Genomic DNA, 14,193 nt, shown 5'->3' with positions numbered 1-14,193 from the left:
TAAAGGGCAGGTCATGCCTAACTAATTTAGTGGAATTTTTTGAGGACATTACCAGTGCAGTAGATAACGGGGAGCCGATGGATGTGGTATATCTGGATTTCCAGAAAGCCTTTGACAAGGTGCCACACAAAAGGTTGCTGCATAAGATAAAGATGCATGGCATTAAGGGTAAAGTAGTAGCATGGATAGAGGATTGGTTAATTAATAGAAAGCAAAGAGTTGGGAAAAATGGGTGTTTCTCTGGTTGGCAATCAGTAGCTAGTGGTGTCCCTCAGGGATCCGTGTTGGGCCCACAATTGTTCACAATTTACATAGATGATTTGGAGTTGGGGACCAAGGGCAATGTGTCCAAGTTTGCAGATGACACTAAGATGAGTGGTAAAGCGAAAAGTGCAGAGGATACTGGAAGTCTGCAGAGGGATTTGGATAGGTTAAGTGAATGGGCTAGGGTCTGGCAGATGGAATACAATGTTGACAAATGTGAGGTTATCCATTTTGGTAGGAATAACAGCAAACGGGATTATTATTTAAATTATAAAATATTAAAGCATGCCGCTGTTCAGAGAGACTTGGGTGTGCTAGTGCATGAGTCACAGAAGGTTGGTTTACAAGTGCAACAGGTGATTAAGAAGGCAAATGGAATTTTGTCCTTCATTGCTAGAGGGATGGAGTTTAAGACTAGGGAGGTTATGTTGCAACTGTATAAGGTGTTAGTGCGGCCACACCTGGAGTATTGTGTTCAGTTTTGGTCTCCTTACTTGAGAAAGGACGTACTGGCGCTGGAGGGTGTGCAGAGGAGATTCACTAGGTTAATCCCAGAGCTGAAGGGGTTGGATTATGAGGAGAGGTTGAGTAGACTGGGACTGTACTCGTTGGAATTTAGAAGGATGAGGGGGGATCTTATAGAAACATTTAAAATTATGAAGGGAATAGATAGGATAGATGCGGGCAGGTTGTTTCCACTGGCAGGTGACAGCAGAACTAGGGGACATAGCCTCAAAATAAGGGGAAGTAGATTTAGGACTGAGTTTAGGAGGAACTTCTTCACCCAAAGGGTTGTGAATCTATGGAATTCCTTGCCCAGTGAAGCAGTTGAGGCTCCTTCATTACATGTTTTTAAGGTAAAGATAGATAGTTTTTTGAAGAATAAAGGGATTAAGGGTTATGGTGTTCGGGCCGGAAAGTGGAGCTGAGTCCACAAAAGATCAGCCATGATCTAATTGAATGGCGGAGCAGGCTCGAGGGGCCAGATGGCCTACTCCTGCTCCTAGTTCTTATGTTCTTATGTTCTTATTATCACTGTAACACCAGTAACATTGCTGCTTTAAGACATTCAATGCCCAGAGACCAAATTGCATAGGGGATGAGTGATTCAAAACTCAAACAATCATTACCAGAACAGAAAGGTTTAATGCTGGAAATCGCAATTGAAAAGTGCAGATCGCAAGAAAAAACGCTGTAAAAGTTCTTTTCCATGGGTCTGAAGAAGTTAAAATGGTGTCTGAGCACATTTTAAACTGCCGGGGAACAAAAGATGCAAATCTCTTCTGCGCTTGCGCAGGAAACCGCAGCTGCGCATGTACAGTTGAAAATAGCCATTCTGTGTGAAGACTGTTCTGCGCATGTGCGGCAATTGAAAAAAGACATTTTGGATGCAGATTGAACATGAATAGCACAATAACAAATCCGAAACAAAAAAAGATGATTTGTTTATCGAAAAGTACTACTCAGACATGGCTGAGTTATTCGGATATGCTAATTAAAGTATCAGTGACATGGTTGAAAAGCTTAACATGACTCTACTCATGGTAGATGAATCCAATACCATGATGCAATGGCAATTCGTCAATACATTGGATGACACCAACATGCCAAATACCCAAGATGAAAACGACGCCACACAGTGAGTACTGACCGACTCTATTGAGACAGCACATATCAACTCCACAGAGAACACTGCACAACTCCACACAGAGAGCGATGAAAGACTCAACAGAGAGAGCGACCCCAGCCTCCACAGAGAGTTAATTGACAGATTCCAAAATGGAAGCAACCAAAGACTCCACAGCACAATCCATGCATGAACAAGACTATGAAGGTCTATCCACCTTTTTTGAGCAACCAGAAGCAGACTATGAAAATCTACCAAGCTCACGTGAACAACAAAAAGACTATGAAAGTCTACCCAGCACACATAATCAACAAGAAGACAATGTAAGTCTACCCACTGCATGTGAGGCAAATGACGAAGAAATCACAATTCCCATAAAAGATGTGCAAGATCACAGGAGACTGACAGATCTCAGCTCATCTGTACAAAAGAGCGTGACAATCACAAGCACAACCACTCATGAGTCTAGTGAGACCGCATCAATTAAAACCTCATCTACTCTTGCCAACTACAAGAAACTGAAAACTTGACGACGTTGACTCCAGAAGAGGAGCACCAAGAGATCACAGATGAAGCAGATCAACCAGAAATTACTCCAGAAGCGGAGCACCAAGGAAGCAAAGAGTAATTAAATCAACCACAAATGACTGATGTCACCAAGATCAATGCAACATCAGATCATTCCCACAATCCTCAAGAAGAAATGCTCAATGAGACATCAGATAACACAAAGGACACTGACACCAATAACTTTATGAATGACTCAAATTATCCACATGGAACAGTCATTGAACGCAACAAGAATACCAAAAACCACAAGAAGCACAACAGAAATAAGAGCAACAACAGCAACAAAAAAAAACAACAAGAAGCACAACAAGAACAACAACAAAAACTACAAGCACAACAACAAAAACTACAAGAACAACAACAAAAACAGAAACAACAAGCACGACAGAAACAACAAAGACAGAAACAAAAGAAACAACAACAATGAAACAATGACCTGTACAACATGGTACAACTCTGCACATGAAGGACAATGCAACAGCATACTCCAAAACAATGACAAACATACCATGGCATGACAACGCATCTCACAAATTCGCATGTGCTCTATAACAAACAAGCACACCAGCTTTCAAGGCAGATGACACACTAAATCGATACCACAAGCACTGAAAAAAGTCCACGTCAATCAACATCAGTGGTTCGACCATTCGAACACCTCATGATAACTTGTTGGTTACTGAAACACAAGAACACTGAGGACATTCACAAAGACATTACAATATAAACATCACCACGTCAAATACAGAAGAAAAATAACTCAACCGAATAAATTCATAAAGTTTGGACTCATAATTTTTTTACTTTTTTAAATTAAAGTTGGACTCATAAAAAAAAAGACGATATATTTTGGCGGGGGAAGCCACCCGCGCTAGCTAACTAAAGTCAGATAGTGAACGGAGGTGAAGTGAGAGGAGGGCTGCGGACATTGGAGCCTGGATAGCAGGCTTCAATGGACCGACGAGGCATGCGAGAGGGGGGGAAGGGATGGATGTTGGGGGATGTTGTTTCAGGGGGAAATGTATGGGGGAGGGGAAGGGGTTCAATGTTAACAATGGACAGGGGCAGGTCAGGCTTTGACATTTGTTGTTGATTATTGTTTGTTGTTGGTGGGTGTAAATTTGGGAGAAAATGTGAAAAAGGAGGAGAATAAAAATATTTTTTTTAAAAATAAAATAAATGTTTTTATTAAGATTGGACGCATACATATTAATTGGCTTTGTATAATCATCAATATCATCACAACTTGAACATATCATCATTTATCTACCTGTTTTGTACAATTTGCTTTAATCAAGTACAGAAAATATGTAAAAAGAAAAAAGGGGGATGTAGTGATATGCATCACTGTATATACACAAGGGGTTAATGTAAATACACTACAACTAAGTAACCACTAGAGGGAGCACTGGAGATGTATAGAAAGGAGACAAACAAGAAGTCAGGGGGCACTCTTCACAAGAACGGCAGCTGGTGAGCAGGACACAGACAGACAGCTCAGATATAACAGATAGTATAAGCACTGTAGAGAGAACAAACTCACACAATAAAGCATCTACTTCAACTGTAAGACGACGAGCTTTATTCAGACACAAGGAATAACGCAGAAGCCTGTTTTGAAAAAAAGCCTTCGCTTTCGGAAAGAACGATAAATGTTAAATCACCATAGTCCACTTTTCCTTTTGAAGGGGAGAACTGACTGGTGGTTATTTAAATTGAGGATCACCACATGCAAGGACCATGTTGAGAAGGTGGGGCCTTCATGAATAACCTCAGCCAATACAGGAACTGAACACAGGCTGTTGGCCTTGTTCCGCATCATGAATCAGCTGTCAGGTCCTCAGTGCCGTAGGCAACAATGCTAACCACTGTGCCACCATGCTGCCCAGATTTCAGTTATGAGGAGAGACTGGAGGGCTGGAGTTCTTCTCCTTGGAACAGAGAAGGTTAAGAGGAGATTTATTGGATGCATGAGCAAATGAGGAGAAATGGACCGCACCCTGGGCCCGATGCCTGGCGAAGGCAAAATGCCACCTGGGCACCTTTTGGCACTGGCAGCATGGCACCCTGGCAGTGCCCTAGAAGCATGGCAGTGCCACCTGGGCACCCTGGCATTGCCAGGCTGGCACCTGGGTGGAACTGCCAGGATGCTCAGGTGGCACTGCAAGGATGCCATGCTGGCAGTACCACAGTGCCCGAGTGACATCGGAAGTGCCAGGGTGCCACCTTACCCAAACTACAACCACCCGGGAGCCTCCAATTGCCTGGGAGAGCCCCGTCCCAAGTGCTATTCCGCCAATTGTGGAGGCCAGTGCTAAGCGGCGCCTGGCTGGAGTCTCATCGGCGAGTCCGATAGTTCCCGGGCCGGTTAGACCTGGAGTAGGCATAGTTACTATGCAAGTCTGGATCCCACCCATTGTGGGAAAGATCCAGATTGCGACATCTCGCGATATCTCGTTAGATTTTGCGCGACATAACGACGACCAGGAATCCCGGAAGAGGCATCTCGTGGGATCTGCCGGCCGTGTCCCATCCCAATTCCGGCTGGACGTGGATGGAACATTGCGCTCATGCTTTCCTATACATAAATATATGGGACTTTATATTCTATAGCATCTCTATTTTGAAATAGTCCTGTTGCCTAATCTAATTCTAGCTTCCAAAGAATTGTGCCATTTCATGGTCATAATTATAGCATTAATTGCCTATGTTATTGCAATAGAAATGCTCGCCAATGATGTTTCAAAATCGGCTCAGTTGAGTAGTGCTCAGCTTCCTCATTGTAAACACAGTTTTTCCGCAGAGCCATTTTAAACTTGCTTTTAAAATCTATATCACACACCATTAAACAATGGCGTGTGAGTAAACAAATAGTGACGCTACACAACAGGCTGGATTCTCCATTGCCCAACGCCTGTAGCAGGTTTCCTGATTGGGAGGAGAATGGAGCGTCGGTTGAAAACTGGGATTGGCGCCAGGCACCAATTCTATTCCGATGCTCTGGTCTCCTGCCCGCGTCGGCTTTGCACCAGTTTGCACCCGATTAACGGGGTGGAAGCCCGAATCTCCGCTCCCCCGTGATGTTCCACCTCTCTCAGCCAGGAGTCACGCGGGTGTGAATTGATGCAATCATCTGCATGTGGGGCCCAAGCGCCAAGGCTGTGGAGGGGGAACAAGGAGGTAAGCAAACTTTTCATACTCCTCGTGTTTGCTGGGGGGTGTATGACTGGACCTCAGGGTGTAATGAGGAATAATTTGGTGGCAAGTACATGGACTCTGGGTGTCTTCCACACAATCAGGTTGCCCTGGCTGAGATCTCAATTTCTGTATAAAATCATTTAAACCCACCGCCTTGCTGCAATGTTCTGGCTCCTGGCTGTTGAGACTGCTCACAGTATCCTGCCAATGCTCTGAGGGATTCAGGTCATGTGGAAACCCACCCAACCCATCCACTAGCAAGCAAGACAAGGGGACTGTGAAGATAGATCATTGTAATACAAGAAAGAGACGGCCAGAGGCACAAATAGTCAGTGTACCTACTAGCCAGGATCTCACATCTGAATCTGCTGGAGAGAGCTGCGCAGGAGAGTCCATGGCAGGACAGGGCAGTACTAGCGTTACCTCTGTACAGAGCTCCACGACTCTGGTTAACAGCCGACAAAGAAGAAACTTCAAATGGAAACAAAGCAGTGTAAAGATGATTTCGTGAGATATGTTTTTTTTAATTGTGCCAATGCAAATCAGGATGCAAAGCACATGTGTGTTATCTGCGGAGAAGTACTGGCAAATGAGAAAAGTTTAAAAGAGAAATCGTGGGTGAAATATTCCTTTTGAGGTTGGGATGTCAGAGTCAAAGAACAAAGAACAGTACAGCACAGGAAAAGACCCTTCAGCCCTCCAAGCCTGTACCTCCTCACTCCGCTATCTGCTCTCCCCTCACTCCGCTGTCTGCTCTCCCCCTCACTCCGCTGTCCGCTCTCCCCTCACTCTGCTGTCCGCTCTCCCCCTCACTCCGCTGTCCGCTCTCCTCCCCACTCCGCTGTCTGCTCTCCCCTCTCATTCTGCTGTCCACTCTCCCCCTCGCTCTGCTGTCCACTCTCCCCTTGCTCCGCTGTCTGTTCTCCCCTCTCACTCCGCTGTCCGCTCTCCCCCTCACTCCGCTGTCCGCTCTCCCCCTCACTCCGCTGTCCGCTCTCCCCTCACTCCGTTGTCTGCTCTCCCATCACTCTGCTATCTGCTCTCCCCTCTCACTCCGCTGTCTGCTCTCCCCTCACTCCGCTGTCCTCTCTCCCCTCTCACTCTGCTGTCTGCTCTCCCCCTCACACCGCTGTCTGCTCTCCCCTCACTCCGCTGTCCGCTCTCGCCTCTCACTCTGCTGTCTGCTCTCAACCTCACTCCGCTATCTGCTCTCCCCCTCACTCCACTATCTGCTCTCCCCCATACTCCGCTGTCCGATCTCCCGCTCACTCCGTTGTCCGCTCTCCCCCTCACTCCTCCATCTGCTCTCCCCTCACTCCGCTGTCTGCTCTCCCCCTCACTCCGCTGTCCGCTCTCCCCTCACTCCGCTGTCTGCTCTCCCCCTCACCCCGTTGTCTGCTCTCCCCTCACTTCGCTGTCTGCTCTCCCCCTCACTCCGCTGTCTGCTCTCCCCCTCACTCCGCTGTCTACTCTCCCCCTCACTCCTCCATCTGCTCTCCCCTCACTCCGCTGTCTGCTCTCCCCGTCACTCCACTGTCTGCTCTTCCCCTCACTCCATTGTCTGCTCTCCCCTCACTCTGCTGTCTGCTCTCCCCCTCACTCTGCTGTCTGCTCTCCCTCTCACTCCGCTGTCTACTCTCCCCTCTCACTCCGCTGTCTGCTTGTGGTAGTATGACTAGAGGTACTACGGTACCGGGGAGTGTGAGCTGCTATTGGTGTAGAAGGCTCGCTTCCCATTGGCCCAAGTGGTGTCTTCTCATTGGTCGAGAGGAAGGTAGCTCCGCCTACGAGGCGGAGTATAAGAACCCGTGTTTCCCAGCAGCCAGTGGCGGACTGGCCAGGGTGTCAGCTTGCCCGATGGCAAGTGGGCCCCTGATGAAGTGGGCCCCCTATATCAAATAAAAATGCAATAAAGAAACAAACACAGACAACTGTTTTAGTAATAAAAAGGAATAAGAAAAAAAAGAGAACAGGACACAAATAAGCAGTGCATGAAAAGGAAATAAGCAGGGGCGGTAGTGGAAGGATGTGGAATAGGGGGGTCCGGGTCGGGCATAATTAAGGAAATTCCATGTTTTCAGCAAGAGTGTGTGAATTTAAAGATAAAGTTACAATTTGTGATTTGAGATGGTCGGCAACTTCAAAGGATATCAAGCAGTAGTCTTGGTTCAGCCGTTACATCGGTCCGGGGCCTGGAGAGCCCGTGAATCTCTGAAGGGCCCTTAAAAATTATAATTAATTAGATAAATAAATCTCCAACTTCTTTCCTGAGATTTGTATTCTAACTTAATAAAATATAATTGTTTTTAAAAAGAGCAATACCAAATAAAAATGCAATAAAGAAACAAACAAATAATCACTCAGTGTATGAAGGAACGAAGCAGTGTTAAACGGATGTGAAAAGGAGTGGGGGGGGGGGGGGGGGGGCTGGTTCACCCGGGTCGGACATAGTTGGAAATCCACGTTTTCAGCAAGAGTGTGTGAATTTAAAGATAAAGTTACAGTTCGTGATTTGAGATGGTCGGCAACTTGAAAGGATATCAAGCAGTACATAGGGTCGTGAGGTCACCGAAAAGGACAAGCAGTACCTTTGACCGTGAATCATGAGGTCAAAGATATTGAAGTGATAAGCCATGATCGGTAAACTCAAAGGGTTGCGACTTGTAACACTACACTGGTATCAAACTGGACATGTTAACTTTGGTCGTGGGGCCATTCTTAATGTCTTACTATAGTCGGACCAAACTTTCGGACAAAGTTTCAACAGTTGTCTCTGTTGCTTGCTGGTGTGAGCACTAGACAGTGGATTGTCTCCTCTTCTGAAGCTCCATAGGCGACAGTAGTATTGACTAATGAACATAGCCTATTGAAGTGTAAGTAAGTTATTTTATATTTTTTATCAAGTAGGGGTTTATCTGGCGTTCCTTCAAATTATTCTTGCAATCATCAATATTCATTTTTCCCAATGTGGGCTATTTTTAATTAAGTTTTTATTTCAGGAATATTACCCCTACCAGCATGGAAAAGAAAAAGCATAAATCTGGGTCACTAAAACGCAAAGAACAAAAAGAAGCAGAAAGGAAGGAACCAGCCAAGCGATGAAGGCCTATTACAGAGTTTATAATACCACAAGCACAATCCACATCAATATCCAGTTCTGCAACAAATAATCAAGAAGCAAGAAACAATGCTCATGGTGATGATGCAATGACATGCAAGTTACAAGAACAGAGAAGAGCTACTTTGAATGTAGAGACAAATACAAGTGCATCCATTACTAATCAACCCAGGCCCAATATTTCTTCTGGCTTCCTTGTTCCGGTATCTGTACTGCCTGTAGTTGCAACATCTGAACACATAGCTTCAACTAGTGACAGGGAATCAGATATTCCTTCAAGCATAAATGACTTGGTTTCTGAAGCACATCCTGTAAATGAACCTACGCAAGAAAATGAAAGATCAATTACTGGAATCTTACAATATCCATCACGAGCAAAGCTAAAACAGTTTTTTGCTGAACATCCACTTCAGCCACTTGATGATCTGCCATTTGATGCTTGTTTGTATGAGAGGAAAATTATGAATGACTCAGTCCCAAGAAAATGGCTAACATATAACAAAGAAAATAGATGCTTATATTGTTCATACTGCTTTGCCTTTGAGTTTCCCAACACTTGTAATCCATCACCCTTTGTACGTGGCTTTAGTGACTACAGGCGTTTTAGCCAGAGCTTGACTTTACATGAATCGACAACAACACATGTCAGAAATGCTCAGCAATATATCAGTGTGGTTAATGATGTAGATACATTTTTTGCAGCATCACTAATTAAAATGAAAGAAGAAGTATTGAAGCAGAGAAGTATTGTCATGAGGATTATAGACATCATAAAGATGTTAGGCAAGCAAGCACTTCCTTTCGAGGTCACAGAAATGAATCGGCCTACACTCTAGATAATGAGGTTCTGAATCATGGCAATTTTTTAGCTACAGTGCAGTTGATGGCAAAATATGACCCCATTATGGCAGCACACGTTTCTGCAGTGCAAAACAAGTCTAAACAAAGAATCAAACGATTAGAGCAACAAGGAAAGGCTCAAAGTAAAGGCCGTGGTGGACTTGTTACATACCTGAGTAAAACAACTATAAACATGTTAATCAAAATTATGAAGAATATGATACAAGAAAGAATTAGTCATGAAGTTTCTCAAGCAAAATATTATTCTATTCAGGTTGATTCAACACAAGATAATTCATCCATCGATCAGTTTAGCATTATTATTCGGTATGTGCTTAAAGGTATTATCTGTGAGCGACTACTTTCAGTTGTGCCAAATAATGATGGTACAGGACAGGGACTTTTTGATCTATTGATTGAAACATTACAGCATCTTAAAATTGACCCCCAAAAATGTTTATCTGATAGCACAGATGGCGCTGCAAGCTACCATGGCCAGTATAATGGTTTACAAAGTAAAATTGCTGATGTGGCTGATCAACATGTTCATATATGGTGCTATGCCCATGTCTTGAATTTGGTGATAACTGAAACAACAAAATGTTGTGTGCCTGCAGTTTCTTTTTTCAATTTGCTCCAGAATATAGCAACTTTTGTGAAAGCATCATAAAAGAGAATGGCTGTCTGGATAGAAGTTGTTGGAAAACATCTAGGACAAGAAAAAATGAAACGATTAAAGCTAATTGGTGAGACCAGATGGTCAGGAAAATCCAATGCAGCAACAACAATATTTGGATGTTTTGATGATGCTGCTGCCAGTACTTTCGTAAATCTATTGACATGCTTATCAATGATACAAGATTCAGAAAAGTTTGATGCAAAAACAAAACATGAAGCAAATGTTTTACTTCAAAGTCTTCTAAAGTTTGAAACCATATTGACAGCATTTACTTACTTGTATATATTTGAAACTACAATCCCGTTATCAAGTTATCTACAGACAAGTGGTTTAGATATGTTTACTGCATGGAGTTTGGTAGATTCAGCTACAACAAAGTTGAAGGAACAGACAAGAACATTTAATAACGTTCACAGCAAGGCTTTGAAATTTGTAAATAAATGTAATGACAGGATTTCACAGATGAATATGGATGAAAATCAAACATTGGAAATTGATGCGTTGGAAACAGCATTGCCAGTTAAGAGGCAGAGGAAGAAGAAAAGAATGGCAGATGAGCTTATTGATGATGAAAGAAATTCCTCAGATTCTCTAGCTAATTTTCAAGTAAATGTGTTTAACCTAATAATGGATCGCATTGTCCAGTCACTAGAATCACGCTTTGTACAACACAAACAGTTGTATAAAGATTTGTCCTGCTTGGACCTAGCAAAGTTCAAAACTATTGCAGAGAAGGGCCTTGAAGATGAAGCATTGGAAGGTATTATTAAGCTGTTTCCACAAATCAGCAAAGATCAAGTAATATCGGAATTGTTTTCTTTTGCTTCAAACTTTGATGTATTAAAGCTATTGCTTAATGATGGTGAGAATATGGATTCCAGTTGCAACAATTGTAAAATTTGCAGCACTTGCCCATCGTGTGTACTAAAAATTCTGGCATCCAACAGACTTCATGACAAGCCATATGATAACCTTTATGAACTTTATAAAGTCATCTGCACACTATCAGTTACTCAAGTCCAATGTGAGAGCACATTTTCAAAGCTAAAGATCATAAAGACAAGGTTAAGAAATTCGCTGTCTGAGGAGAATTTGGAATCATACGTGTTGCTATCCATTGAAAAGGAATTGTTAGATGAATTGGATGCAGAAACAATTATTGGCAGATTCGCACAATCATCTAGCGAACACAAACAATTGCTCTTAATATAGTGGACTGCATGCAATGCTCTATTGTGCTTTTGAACTATCTGTTAATGTGTAAATTGTGTAGTAAACTATTTAAAAATATCAACCAATTATTTAAAATTTTAAAAAATAAATAAATAATTCGATTATAACATTCTGTATTTACATTTGGTATCTACTGCCAGTAATATGTACAGTACATGTACACTGTAATTACTAAGAAATACACATTTTTTCCACAAAATTTTAATTGTACCCTTTTTTCCATATGTATTTTTTGAAAATGTTATTTATTCGTTATGAAAATTAAATGATAGCATCGTAGTTGTGGGTGGGCCCCCTTTGTCTCCTGGCAACCAATATTTTTAGACCCAGTCCGCCACTGCCAGCAGCCATCGTTCTTTCTGTACTCAAGCTGCTGGGCACACTTCTTGTTGATTAAAGCCTTCGATTCGGACTACTCCTTCGTTTCTGTGTTCATTGATCGTGCATCAATTTAATCTACAAGATTTTAAAGGATGGAGCTCTGCATCAATCCAGAGTGTCTGCGACTCAGCCCCACGCAGCGAACGCAACAGCCACATTGAAGCACTGGCTGGCTTGTTTCAACAGCTACCTTAGTACGGCGGAAAACGTACCGGCGAAGGAGCAAAAGCTACACATTCTCCACTCGTGCATCGACACCGCCATTTATATGCTCATCGAGGACACGACCTCTACGACGCGACCATGGACCTGCTCAAAGGACACTTCATCCGGCCGGTAAATCAAGTCTACGCTCGGCACTTATGGGCCACAAGGCAGCAGATCCCTGGTGAGTCACTGGACGATTTTTACCGTGCCCTCCTTGTGCTGGGGAGGAACTGCGGCTGCCCACAAGTGTCTGCTAATGAGCACACGGAACTCCTCATCCGAATCGCCCTTGTTGCAGGCAAGCAGTCCCCACAGATCTGCCAGAGACTATTAGAAAGAGAAACCTTGAGCCTCACGGGGTCACGGTCCCTCGCTCTCTCCCTAGATGTCGCGAACAGAAACGCACGCTCATACGCCCCCGAGCGCGTGGCGGCCCCCTGGGCAGCGTGGAATTCTGCGTTTCTCTCCCCGGACTCCCCCCAGGCCTGCGCCACAGGGCGCCCCGAAAAACCCACGGGGCCCCGCTGCTATTTTTGAGGCCAGGCGAAACACCCCCGACAACGTTGCCCAGCCCATTCTGCAACCTGCAAGGGCTGCGGGAAGAAAGGCCACTTTGTGGCCGTCTGCCAGGCCAAGGCGGTCGCTACGATCCTGGGCAGCGACCGCGGGACGGTGGTGGTATGATTAGCATAGCTGCCTGCCATTGGTGCAGAACACCGGCTTACCATTGGCCCTGGTTGGTCATGTGCCTCTCGACCGGTTGGTTGAGACCAGTCATGTGACGGCTCCCCGATTGGTCGAGAGGCTGAGGTAACCCCGCCTCCAGGGCGGGGTATAAATACCCAGTACTCCCGGCGGTCGTCCTTCTACTGTAATCGACCGCAGGGCTAACATCTAGTAGATTAAAGCCATACTTTTGTTCAGCAACTCATCTCGCGTTCAATTGATGGTACATCAATTTAATCTACTAGAAATTTGAAGATGGAGCTCCGGATCAAACCCGAATGCCTCCGCATCAGCCCGCAAACTCCAAACGCATCTGAAATCTTCAAGCATTGGTTGGCGTGATTCGATAGCTATCTGGTGACCGCAAGCAGCCCCCCCACCATGGCACAGAAACTTCATATTCTCCATTCCAGCGTGGGCATGGCGGCCTATGCGATAATAGGGGAAGAAAAAGAATATGACGTGGCCATGGACAAGTTAAAAAGACAATTTCTTAAGCCGGTAAACCGAGTGTTCGCCCGACATCTGCTGGCTACCAGACAACAGTTCCCCGGTGAGTCCTTAGATGATTTTTACCGGGCCCTCGCTGTCCTGGGGAGGAATTGCGCCTGCCTCCAAGTTTCAGCCACTGAGCACATGGAACTTTTGATCAGAGATGCTTACGTGGCTGGAATGCAGTCCGCCGCTAACCGCCAGCGGATGCTGGAAAAAGACGGCCTCAGCCTAACTGAGGCACGGACTCTCTCCGCCTCCCTGGAGGTCGCCGACTTAAACGCCCGCGCCTATGTCCCAGCCGCGCTGCAGCTCCCTGGGCCACCTGGCACGCTTCCCCACTGCCATCCGCCGCTCCCGACCTCCCTCAGGCCTGCGCCGCGGGGCACCCCGACAAGTCCGCGGGCTCCGCTGCTATTTCTGTGGGCTTGCCAAACACCCTCGCCCGCGCTGCCCGGCCCGTTCCGCCCTTTGTAAGAGCTGCGGGAAGAAGGGCCATTTTTCGTTGGTCTGCCAGGCCAAATCGGTCGCTGCTGTTCTGGGCCCTTCCAGCGCACCGCACCAATCTCCCCCCCCCCCCCCCCCCCGCCCCTGGGCCCCTGCGCTCGGCCTGCGCGCCTCTCTGCCCCCGCTCTCAGCCGCTCCGATCGGCCCGCCGGCACCGCTAACCCCGCCCCCAGCAAGCACGAGGGTCCTGCGGGCGCCGCCATCTTGGGCCCCGGACGCCATGTGCGGGTCCTGGGCGCCACCATCTTGGGGCCCCGACTCCACGTGCGGGTCCTGGGCGCCGCCATCTTGGGGCCCCCACCCCACGTGCAGGTCCTGGGCGCCGCCATCCTGGACTGGCACTCAAGGTCC

The sequence above is a fragment of the Scyliorhinus canicula genome, chromosome 5 (genome assembly GCF_902713615.1).
Source record: "Scyliorhinus canicula chromosome 5, sScyCan1.1, whole genome shotgun sequence".
NCBI lineage: Eukaryota > Metazoa > Chordata > Chondrichthyes > Carcharhiniformes > Scyliorhinidae > Scyliorhinus > Scyliorhinus canicula.
Note: the sequence above shows the minus strand (reverse complement) of the source record.